This window comes from Leiobunum rupestre, chromosome 4 (genome assembly GCF_980474605.1).
Source record: "Leiobunum rupestre chromosome 4, qqLeiRupe1.1.hap1, whole genome shotgun sequence".
In the NCBI taxonomy this organism is placed as follows: Eukaryota; Metazoa; Arthropoda; class Arachnida; order Opiliones; family Sclerosomatidae; genus Leiobunum; species Leiobunum rupestre.
The window spans coordinates 60,581,732-60,593,023 of NC_143387.1; the positions used below are offsets into that span (position 1 = coordinate 60,581,732).

The following is an 11,292-nucleotide window of genomic DNA, read 5'->3' on the forward strand; positions in this document are numbered from 1 at the left end:
TAGACTTCTTCCATGGGTTGGTCAAGTTCCCGAGTGCGATGTAATGAGTAAAATCGAAAGAAAGAGTTGGGGTCTACTGATGAGGCGCCTTTGCACATACTCCTGAGTTGGAAGATATTCTTCACTACATGTCTGAGATTCAAGGACGAGTCGAGTTTGAGTGTGGTGTTGCGGTCATCGGGGGATAAGTGTTCTAGGCCGCGAGTCAGTTTGGTAAAGCGATTGTGAGCTTTCCTAAGGCTATCTTGGTCACCAATTGAGTAGAGATAGCCTCCACACTTCTGACGCGAAGTTTATGTGGGGAAGAACCAGCGACGTATATAGGGTGCGGATAAGTCGTGGCAACCAAAAGAAGAAGTTCCGTAGGTGAGACCCGTGACGGAGTTGATCTTTTTCATGACCTTGGAAGTGTGGTAGCTATAGTTCAGGTTGGTGTCCATCCAGATTCCTAGGTCTCGAACAATGGAGTTAGCCCTAGCTAGGAAGGCTGATACCATCTAGTGGGAAGGTGGTTGAGGGATTATGTTAACCGATATAGAGCACACAACTCTTCTTGATGTTAAATGACATGCAGTGATTCTTCTCCCACGTGGAAATGGAGGAGAAGGTTATCTTAAACATATCCACCGGATTAGCTTGGGAGCCGTCCGCGGAAAGGTATATACGAGAGTGCGTAACAACATTGGGTAGAGAGTTAATAAAAATTGAGAAAAATTGAGCCCAGGACACTCCTTTGAGGTACTCCACTCAGTGGAGTTAGGGGACGAGAAATATGTCCTTGGAGAGCCACAGAATATTGCCTATCAGTTATGAAGCTTGAGAGCTACAATAGCGCCTTGTCAGTTATTCCAGCTGATAGGTGGTCTCTTCTAACTTAACTAGTTATTCCAGCTACTTTACGAGCTCTTGATGAGGGATGGTGTCAAAGGCTTTACAAAAACCAAGGTAGATGGCATTGACTGATTTCCCTTCATCGAGCCACGTTTTCTAAAAGTAGGGTTGTTGTGCAAGAATGTTAAGGTCAGAACATATGCTGGGAAAGGTGAAGGAAGTCAGTTTCATCCAAGAAATGACGAATGTGTACATCCACAATTCTCTCAGATGTTCGTGTAACACGGCTAGTATTGGCAAGGGGTCTTTAGTTAGAAGGGCTGTGGATAGGAGTGATAGTGACTTGTTTCCAGAAGCCTGGCACAATTCCCGTACTATTGCTTAAGTTGATTAATTATTGTGGCGAGTGGGTGGAAAATGATGGGGCTAGTCATCTTATCAGGTAGGGGTGTAAGCCATCGGGCCCAGCCACTTGGTTGTGGTTCAGCATTAGGAGTTGTCGAAGAACGGAATCAACATCACAACGGAATTCGGTAAGTACTCTACCTGGTTCGTTGGTAAACGGGAGTGTGGTTGGTGACGGAGAGGCTTGGTTAGAGGATACTGCGATAAAGTTTTGGTTGAGGATATCAGCAATACGGGCAGGGTCAGTAGCAGTGGTACCATCAGGCGCTGTCATTTCGGTCATAGTTAATTTGTTTTTACGGAGTCTATTCACGTGGTTAAAGAAAGCTTTGGGATTGGAAGCGATTTGGTTCGTAAGGCCATTTTCAAATTTACTTTTAGCTTTACGTGACGCATTAGTTACGGCGTTGCGGGCCTTCTTATATTCATCGTGGGCAGACTCTTGTTGGGGAGTTGGCACGAGTATATTTTTTTCCGGGCAGCAGTTTTGAATTGGTGAGATTTGGCGTACCTGAAGTTAACTTTGGTTGAACGGGATTGCTTTTGTAGACGGAAGGGCACATATAGATACTGATACCGTGATATAACGCATTAGTGAAAGCATTCCAACCGGTTTCAACATCATTGATGGATGAAAGGTAGCTCCCAAAATTGCCATAGTCCCCTTTGAAGAAGTCCCGACAAATACGTGTGGGTTGAAGGGTGGCTTGATTGGGGTAAGCCAATTTAAAAGTTATTACATTACGGTCACTTTTATCTAATGGTGGATGTTGGTGGACGTCGTGGGGATCAACTGTGAAGACCAAAACGAGAATACGGGGTTTCTGGAAGAGATGTCCTGGGGGGCTATTCTGTAAACATTCGAACGGGAATTCGATTTCGATACCCTATAGGCTATACCATGTCGAGATTGACTTCGACAATTTGCATTGATTTATGCTTATTCGAAATATTTAACGAATACCATTCGTCGAGATCTCGAAGTTCGAAATCTAGTTTTCGATCGAAAATTGGAAAAGTCATATAACTCAAATGAAAATAAACTCCTATTTTAATTCTGACGGGTAAAGCAAAATGTTGGCTGTCCTTATTGTTTTTATAACCGCCTTTTACCCCCACTAGTCAGGGACTATTCAAATAAATTAAGATATGAGGCTCACTAGTCAGGCTGACTACCAAAAAATAAAATATCCTTATGTCCAACCCCGATGGTCACCGGTTCTCGCTGTGGACGTTATCGGGGGCATTATGATGAGACTTCCGGTGATATAGGATGATTGATATCCCAGCTGCACCGGTATATAAGTTCTAACCCAATGTCCCGTTCTTCCATACCTCGTGATAGTACATATGACCCATCAAATTTGGGCATTTATCAAGACATTTTTCCGAAATGCAAACAATTATGTCTGTAGGTCGTCGGCTTACGTTTTAACGCCCCGGCTTTGTATTTTGGTGGAAATGTTTCGCGGTTCTCTCGGTAGGAGCGCTGGAGGCCGATGCAATTCGAAGAATGAGGGTTTTGCTTAAGATTCGGGTCATCTTAGTCGATGTGTACGCCGTACAAGTCTCGCAAATTTGCGGCGTTTTTCGCGGGAAATCTCTGATCACGTGATCGTCGGCCATATTTTCAGAGTGGATTCAGTTTCGGCGTTCTGGTCGTATCGACTAAGAATATTGTCCAAGTTTATATTGATGATTCCTATTTAAGAATATATTTGAAATAAATTTCCTATTAAAGAATATATTTGAAATAAATTTCCTATTAAAGAATATATTTGAAATAAATTTCCTATTAAAGAATATATTTGAAATAAATTTCCTATTAAAGAATATATTTGAAATAAATTTCCTATTAAAGAATATATTTGAAATAAATTTCCTATTAAAGAATATATTTGAAATAAATTTCCTATTAAAGAATATATTTGAAATAAATTTCCTATTAAAGAATATATTTGAAATAAATTTCCTATTAAAGAATATATTTGAAATAAATTTCCTATTAAAGAATATATTTGAAATAAATTTCCTATTAAAGAATATATTTGAAATAAATTTCCTATTAAAGAATATATTTGAAATAAATTTCCTAAATATATTAAAATATAGAGAAATATGGTAATTAGAGTCATAGCTTTAGCCATGGTCGCCATGTTGTTTTACAATACTTTATCTATAGAGTAATATCGGCGTGACGTATGTCAACGTCACCCATGCTTTTCCCTATAGATAAAAAACTGCCCTCAAAATGGCGGCCATAGTCCAAAGCTACAGAGCGATACTACTCTATAGGAATAAACTTGGGTGACGTTCTATGACGTCATAGTGACAAATCCCTATTAAGCATCGCGTTATATTTGATAGCATAAGCATGACAATTAGCAAACATTTTCACCGAACGAATTTAACTTAGTTCAGCACATAGCCCCCTAGTGTCTTAATATGTCCTAGGTTATATTACTAATTAATAATAATTACAGGTGAAATTACTAATTAATAATAATTACAGGGGAAATTACTAATTAATAATAATTAGTTCGGTGACAATATTTGAAAATTGCCGTAAATGTGGTTACTATCTTAGTTACGCTACAGCCAAACTACTCAAGTTAGGTTACGAGTCTTAGTCGGAGTTGGGCGAGAGTGTCAGTAACGTAAATAGTGTCATACTTCTTTCTGTTACGTTACTTATATCAATAATTATTGTTACAGTTAGACTCACGAATTGTATTTTAGGCTGATTGAAAACCCATGGACGCAGGCGCCGTGGCTTAGTTGGTTAAAGCGCCTGTCTAGTAAACAGGAGATCGTGAGTTCGAATCTCGCCGGTGCCTTTTCGGGGCGGTCACGCGAGCCACCCATTTTTATTGACGACCAACTTGCAGGAAGCGAATTAAATTAGGTTTTTAATCAATCTTTCTGGGAAACTTCGTTTGGGAAAGAAAAAAGTGGTGAAAATCAAACCCTCAGAAACGTCTCTAAATATAAAAGGGGTAAAAAAGTTTCTCACGGAAAACGTGGAAACCCCTTTTTTAAACAAATTAGAGTGAGAGATCAAAAGGAAAGAGGCAGGTGCAAAATATTTCTCATTTTTCGACTCTTTTATATTTCTCCATTCTCAAGACACACGCGAGCATTATTATGACCGTCGACCTCTGGAAAATCCATAATGCGAACCTTAAAGCCCCGCCAGACTGGCTAAAAACAAACCAAAATTCTACTTTGCTTTTCAAACAAAGCAAATTATAAAGAGATTATTTGAATGAGGAATACCACACGTGAGTGTAATCCACCTATCGTAAACGAGGGATAGCTTCACCCGTATTTTTTTTTAGAGTCCCACGCTATGGTGTCGGCTAGAGCCTTAGACACCAACGCTTAACCCGTATAATTTTAAACCGCACGGAACCCATCTAAGACGCTTCGACCTATATATTAAAAATTAACGCGTGAAAATATATGGCTAGATAAAAAATATATATATAAAATAAAAATTTCCCTAAAAGTTTCCATTGCATGATAGCGGTTGATTTTTTTAGAATTTCAACACTAGACTAACGTTTTATCTTAGGGCTATTCCTAAAAAATAAAGTGTCTGTTTTTGAAATAATGTATATAGTTGTTTTTTATCTGTTAGTGTATAAACACTCGGCTGATATGTATTGCAAAAAAGCCGCTCCGAGAGCATTTTCCTTTGAGGCGCACCGCGCTAAAATTATTCTTATCTATTTAAATTTAAAAGTGAAAGCCCTGGGAAAAAGTGAAATTTCCGTCTTTTCTTTTTAAATAACGAGAGGCGTACTTGTTATATTTATCCAAACAAGTGCATATTTTACCCCTACATCAGTTGGTACACTTTTCTTTAATTTATACTTTTTAATGTAATTCTGTAAAAAGCCAAAATAAAATATTTATGTGTAGATAGGCACACCTAAAATATTTTGCTTTGGAAACAATAGTCGAATTCGTAAAATATATTTTAAAGCCTGCTATTAATCGTTTCACTATCATTGTATATTTTCAACAAAACTGATAATTCCTTATAAAATATATTTTAAGGTTCTTAATCGTTTAGCTAATATCAAAGTAAATTACACAACATGAAAATAGGTGACTTGCTATCAAATATTGTTTAAAGGCCGACTACATAAATCTTCGGTTTACTCTGTCTTTCACTGGAAGTCGGCTGACTGCAATACACGTGTGCCATGCAGTCAGCCTAGTTCCAGTGAAAGATAGAGTAAACCGAATATTTATGTAGTCGGCCTTTAAGCTAATTCATCGTTTGACTAAGTGCAAAGTGTAGTATCATTTTGCATCAACAACTAGAAATAATGAGCCCACCAATGGCAGTTCCCCCGTCGTGGTGGACCGTTTAGATTTGTGGCCCCTTTAAATAACGTGGGGCCCCAATGCGGTCCATATTAGGTGCATTTGCCTAGTTACCCCACTGCACATAATAGACTTCGTATTTGACTAACAAGGAGACTGCGCGAGGTGATTATCACCGATTTTGTTGAAACTCGGGGGTTAGATAGACCTTATGGTAGTATGAAAATTGCCAAAGGGAAAACTTGCAATGGGCTTTAGTTTTCCCATGGCAACCGAAAATGTTTTTGAACTCTCAAACAAAAAATCTCCATTTAAAAAAGCATGGGATTTTCTCGGTTTCACAGGGTACTTACTTACTTAAAAAAATTATATTTTCAAAACTTACCCAAAAAGAGAAATTTGACCTACTTTGGGTAAAATTGATTAAGGTTTTTGGGTAAAATTTATCAATTTTTAACAAAATTTGGGTAACCGAGAAAATCCCATGCTTTTTTTTAAATGGAGAGGTCAAAAACATTTTCGGTTGCCATAGGAAAACTAAAGCCCATTGCATTTTTTCCCCTTTAGAATTTTCATGAAGTCTACCTAACCCCCGAGTTTCAACAAAATCGTTTTTAACCACCTCGGGTAGTCTCCTTGTAAGATCAAAGTGTGGTATCTTTTCGAGTAAGTTATTAACCTCGCAAAAAAATTAAAATTGGACCAATCTTTAAGATATATATACTCGCTCGAACCAAAAGATGTATCATATAATCAACTAAATCCTAATATTATATCCGCAAAAAAAAATGTTCCTAGAATAAAAAAAACAGCGTTATCAGTTATCTTTACGCGTCTACTGATAGCGTCACTATTCATACATCGATGGTCAATGATATTATTTGTTTCAATTTGTTTTTTCGTCGTTACTCTTAAGGTTGATCCCCCCGTCGATAGTGAGAGAGAGAGCGAGCGCCATAATAAATCGTATGAGGTGATCAGCTTCGTCCAATCAGAACTGACAAGCACCTCCGTTGGCGGCGGAGAGTACCCCAGTCAGTCTGACAGCGTCTTGCTTTATCAAAATAAGCCCCCAAAAATGTTCCCTCTGGTGTTTCCTCTCACCCCGAGCGAGAGATAGGCTCCGTAGCCGTTGCCAGAGTTCATTGAGAACTTTTGCGCCCCGCGTGTAAATATAGCAAACATTCAGGAATGTCAAAACCCGGGTATTATGTTTACGACCGCGAAAGAAATTATTTTTAAAAGCGCTTCTCTGGGGTCTCACTCGCTGAGACCACTGATGGGCGACCTCCGCTCATTTTAGAGCGCCTTTGGAGACATAATGAGCGGGAAATTTTAAATAATTGAGAGAGAAGCCATAAAAACGTGTAGAGGTTAACGGTAATAGTTAGTGTAGCTCACGTGGCTAGAAGGGCTTGCCACCACCCTCCTACGCATTGTAACCCGGCCACCTGAATTAAAGCCTTTAAAAGTCGCTCGATGACTTAAGCCTAAGGTGGTGCCTTGGGTATTAGCCTGGCTGATTATTATTATTATTGTTATTTTTACTTAGCTCGACTGTCTCATAGTAAACGACAATTTTGAACCCTAGGAGTAAATTTAAGTACGTAGGCGAATGGTACACCTACTGGAGAAATTTCGACCCATCAAAGATATTCCAAATAATGTTAATCAAAATAAAGAAATGTAAATATCTTAAATTTAATAAAATGGTGTTTACTAAGTTTCGCTATTAATAAGCATCTCGCTCATCGATAATTCAAATTTAAGTTTTTTTACTGATTGGCGCTAGTTACGTTAAAAACCAGTCGTATCACGTGTTAGCAGACAATTTTTGATTTAGTTCATGTTTCCTTTAAACCAACTGATCGAGTGAATGATAATTAATTTTAGCTAGAAAACCAGGGCTATAAACACGTAGTTTTTATGTTGAATTTGCCTAATTTTATATTATTTTGGTAGGTTTACAAATTATTTTGCTGATTAAATAGGTAGTGTGATAAAATTAGTTAAAGATTTCAGTAGTTTTAAAGAACCATAATTAAATTTCTATGTTCGGTTACCTGATTGAACCGACCTGCACCGGAATAGACAATTTGTTTGGGTTGAGCGTGAGAGAGAGAGAGAGCTTTAGCCGTAAACAATTGATATTGAGTGGATATGAGAGTGACATTTGATTCGCTGAGAAACCAAAGTGTCTGAGAAACCAAAATGTCAGGTTACCACGTGCGGCTTGTGAGCTGAGAATGAATTTGAAGAAAATGCCCATCAGTGGGCCGAGGGCAGTGAAGGTTGGCCCCTCTCTCTCTTTACAAATGGATTTTGGGCGGAACGTCAAACGTCTGCACAGTCTACTTATATCCTTATAAACGTTACAAAGTAATCGGAAACGAGCTTTTTCGTCGAAATGGCTGGCCTTACACAATCTTTCATTTGCGCATTTCAAAGATTGATCGCGCCAAATCGAAAACACGAAATGTGCAATTTATTTTATTTTTCGTATCTGGAGTTTAAGATTAAATATTGCTCAAAGTATCGTAATATATCCAGCTTTAATTGCGCATTGAACCAAAAATTAGAATAACAATTTTAAAAATAGTGTTGAATTTTAAAATTTTCCTACTGCAAAATGCATTTCAAATTGAATTTACGCCGAGTGTATTTATTTATAATTGGGCGGAAAAAGTGTGTCGATACGATTCAGGGGTGTAGGAACCGGGGTTGGGCAGGGGCAATGCCACTCGCAAACAATTTTCTGGGGGTGGCAACTTATGTAATTGCCCCCCCTCCCCCAACTTTATGCTTGGTTGAAATTTAAAATTTAGGAAATAAAAGTAAGAATGGCTTGAAATAGCCAATATTAAAAAAAGGTCCTTAATTTTCTTAAGAAATATGGATTTTGTATCAAAATAAACTTTAACTCTCTAAACTCTTCAATTTTCTATTCATTATCAATTGAAATACATCTATAAAAATCTGGTCCGTTTTTGGGTTAAAATTTTCTACTACTCAACCCCCCCCCCCCTTATCAAACGTTCTGCGGGCAAGAAAAACACGTCATAAGACGTAAGTTTTACCCAACCAATAGTTGATTTTATAAAATAAAAAGTGGTCTTGCCCAACTTGTTAAAATGTTGCTCTTACGTCACAAGACCCAGCTTTATTAGTGTATTCCTCGCACGAGCGATTTGCACGAGCTCTAGAAAAAGCTATATTCCTCGCGACTGTAGCGCGCGCTCGTAGACTTGTCAAAGTAAGAGACTGTGACGTAAGAGCAACATTTCAACAAGAAGGCCACGTTAGTTTATAAAAAGAACTATTAGAAATCGGGTTGATCGGATATCGTTTAGGAGGTTACTGGTGCTGGGAGGCTATTCTGCCAAAATTAAAATTGTAAAAAAATCTCGATCCGTCAAAAATGGCAATGCGCATGTGCATTAGAGGCGGATATCGAAATATCAAACTATCGATTGTGTAAGTTCAATTTTAAGTAATGCCAGTATGTTACGCTATATCCGGTATTTTAGTCAAATCATAAACTAAATGCTTAAGCGGACGTAAAATATCTTTTTATTTTTGGTGCCCAAGACTTAAATTGGCACCATCGACCGTTTGTCGAAGCATTTCATTGAAATCACTTACGTCGGCATTACAGACCGCCACGATTTTGAATTAGACCAATACTATCGATGGATTGATATTTCGATATCAGCCTCTTCTGCACACGCGCATTGTCATTTTTGACGGATCATGATTTTATTGTCATTTTTGATTTTTACAGAATAGCCTCCCAGCTATTGGGAGCAACGCTAAATATTGTCTCAAAAATAGTCATTCTCTTTAAGTATAAATAAATACGTTCTTTTTTATACTAAAACAATGAAATAGTATCGAAGATATGTTTTTTTTTCATTTTTTTTATTATTTTTCTCATATTTTTCTGATGATGATCACAGTTTGTTCACTGTATTGTTAATAGAAAAATAGATTTAGTTTTTTCACTTAATCATAGACGATGAGTTATCTCTATAATTTTTTTTAATTAATTTCGAACTTTTTCATTATTTTTTTGTTTATATTTTCTATTTTAAGCATTTTCAAAAATTAAAATTTTTTAAAATTGGTCAGATTCCCATGCTATTTTCAGTAGGAAAATTTCCATTTTGTGTTGTCAAAAACATTTTTGGTTGCCATGGCAAAACGGTTGTCTATGGGGACATTTCCCTTTAGGGTTTTTCAAGATACATGAAGGTCTACCAAACCCCCGAGTTTGAACAAAATCGGTGCGTTACACCTCGGGTCGTCTCCGTGTTAGTTATTATTTTAACGAGTGTTTTCCATCAACCAACTAATAAGTAGTTAAGAGTAGGGTTCGGATAAGAGAAAACGACACTACACCAAATTCAGACGATAATCAAGCAGCCTAGGATAATCCAAAACGACAAAAACAATAAAAAATAAATCAGAGATATATTATTTCGCTCATTATCTAATATTTTTAGGGTCTTCAATCATTTATGAAAATTAAAGCTAATTGCTTAAGACTCTAGAATCTTCGACTGGAAAGCCACCGTTCTTTAACCGCGGAAGCTTTATCTCATTAGGGACCTCTAAACGTTGAGTAAGACTAGTCAAAGGGGTTATCGCAACACCGATAAGTAGCGACACCAATTACACATATAATAAGTACGTCAAGCGATAAAAAAATAATATAAAAACTAATCAAAGCAAAAACTATCAAAATAAAAAAAAGTGGACGATTTTATCGTGAATATTAAATTAGTTTGTCAACAACCTCATTTTCGCTCTTAGAAGAGTTTAAATGTTTTTGTAGGTTGTCTGTATGGTGTGAATACGACAGGCTTTAGTCAAAATACCGCCAAACGCCTAAATTTACCGTGTGAGGTGCTTCAATCCGACAGGTTTTGCAAGAGGGCCCCTGCGTTAATGCGCCAATCTAAAGTGCGGACTCCTCGTAAAAGACCTGTTCTTCGTTCTCGAGTGATTCTTATCGCTATTATTCGCCATTTTTATCACGGAGTGTACCTTGTTATTTTAATGAGGTTATTTTGGATTTATTTATTCTATTATATAGTTTTTTCGTTATCGCCAACAATCGTTATTCGTAGTTACAGAAGTATATATCTATGAAATAATAATTCGTATTCCCGTACTGGCAGTGCCGTATTTCCGCCTAGGCCAACCTAGGCCGTGGCCTAGGGGCCCATCCTTTTAAGGGGCCCTCCAGTGATCGTAATTACTGTATTCGAAGGCATAAATCTATGATATCAATCGTAATTTATATTGGAGTAATTCCTAGGTAGAAGATTCTGTTTTAAAATTAGCCAAATTTCTGCCTGGCAGTTTACGGACGCAGCCTTAAATCGCAATGTTGCATAATTATCACATATTTAGTCGACGATTGTTAGGAGCTTTTATTTAGTAATATAACCGTAGAGCTCAAGACTTCTACGCTGAATCAGGGAAATTCAGGCACAGCCTAGTTCCAGGGATAAGAGTAAATGCAGCGAGTGAAAAAGGGGCCTAGACTCCTTATCTTCCTATGGGCCCAGGATCCGGCCCTGCGTACTGCTAATTTTAAAAGGACCTACTTTTTCAAAAAGACGTTTCGGGAGAAAAATAGTGTGGGGAGAAATACACTTTTATATTGATTTCGAAACTATTTTATTGGGAAAGTATATGGTTTATAAATAAGTACAT

The 11,292-nt window shown here is 37.5% G+C and overlaps 1 non-coding gene across 1 annotated transcript; it reads left to right on the top strand.

The window, feature by feature from the left end:
* Positions 1–3,999: 3,999 nt before the first annotated feature.
* On the top strand, positions 4,000–4,073 carry TRNAT-AGU (transfer RNA threonine (anticodon AGU)). The gene has a single exon. It is a non-coding gene; the product is annotated as a tRNA-Thr (tRNA).
* Positions 4,074–11,292: the final 7,219 nt, after the last annotated feature.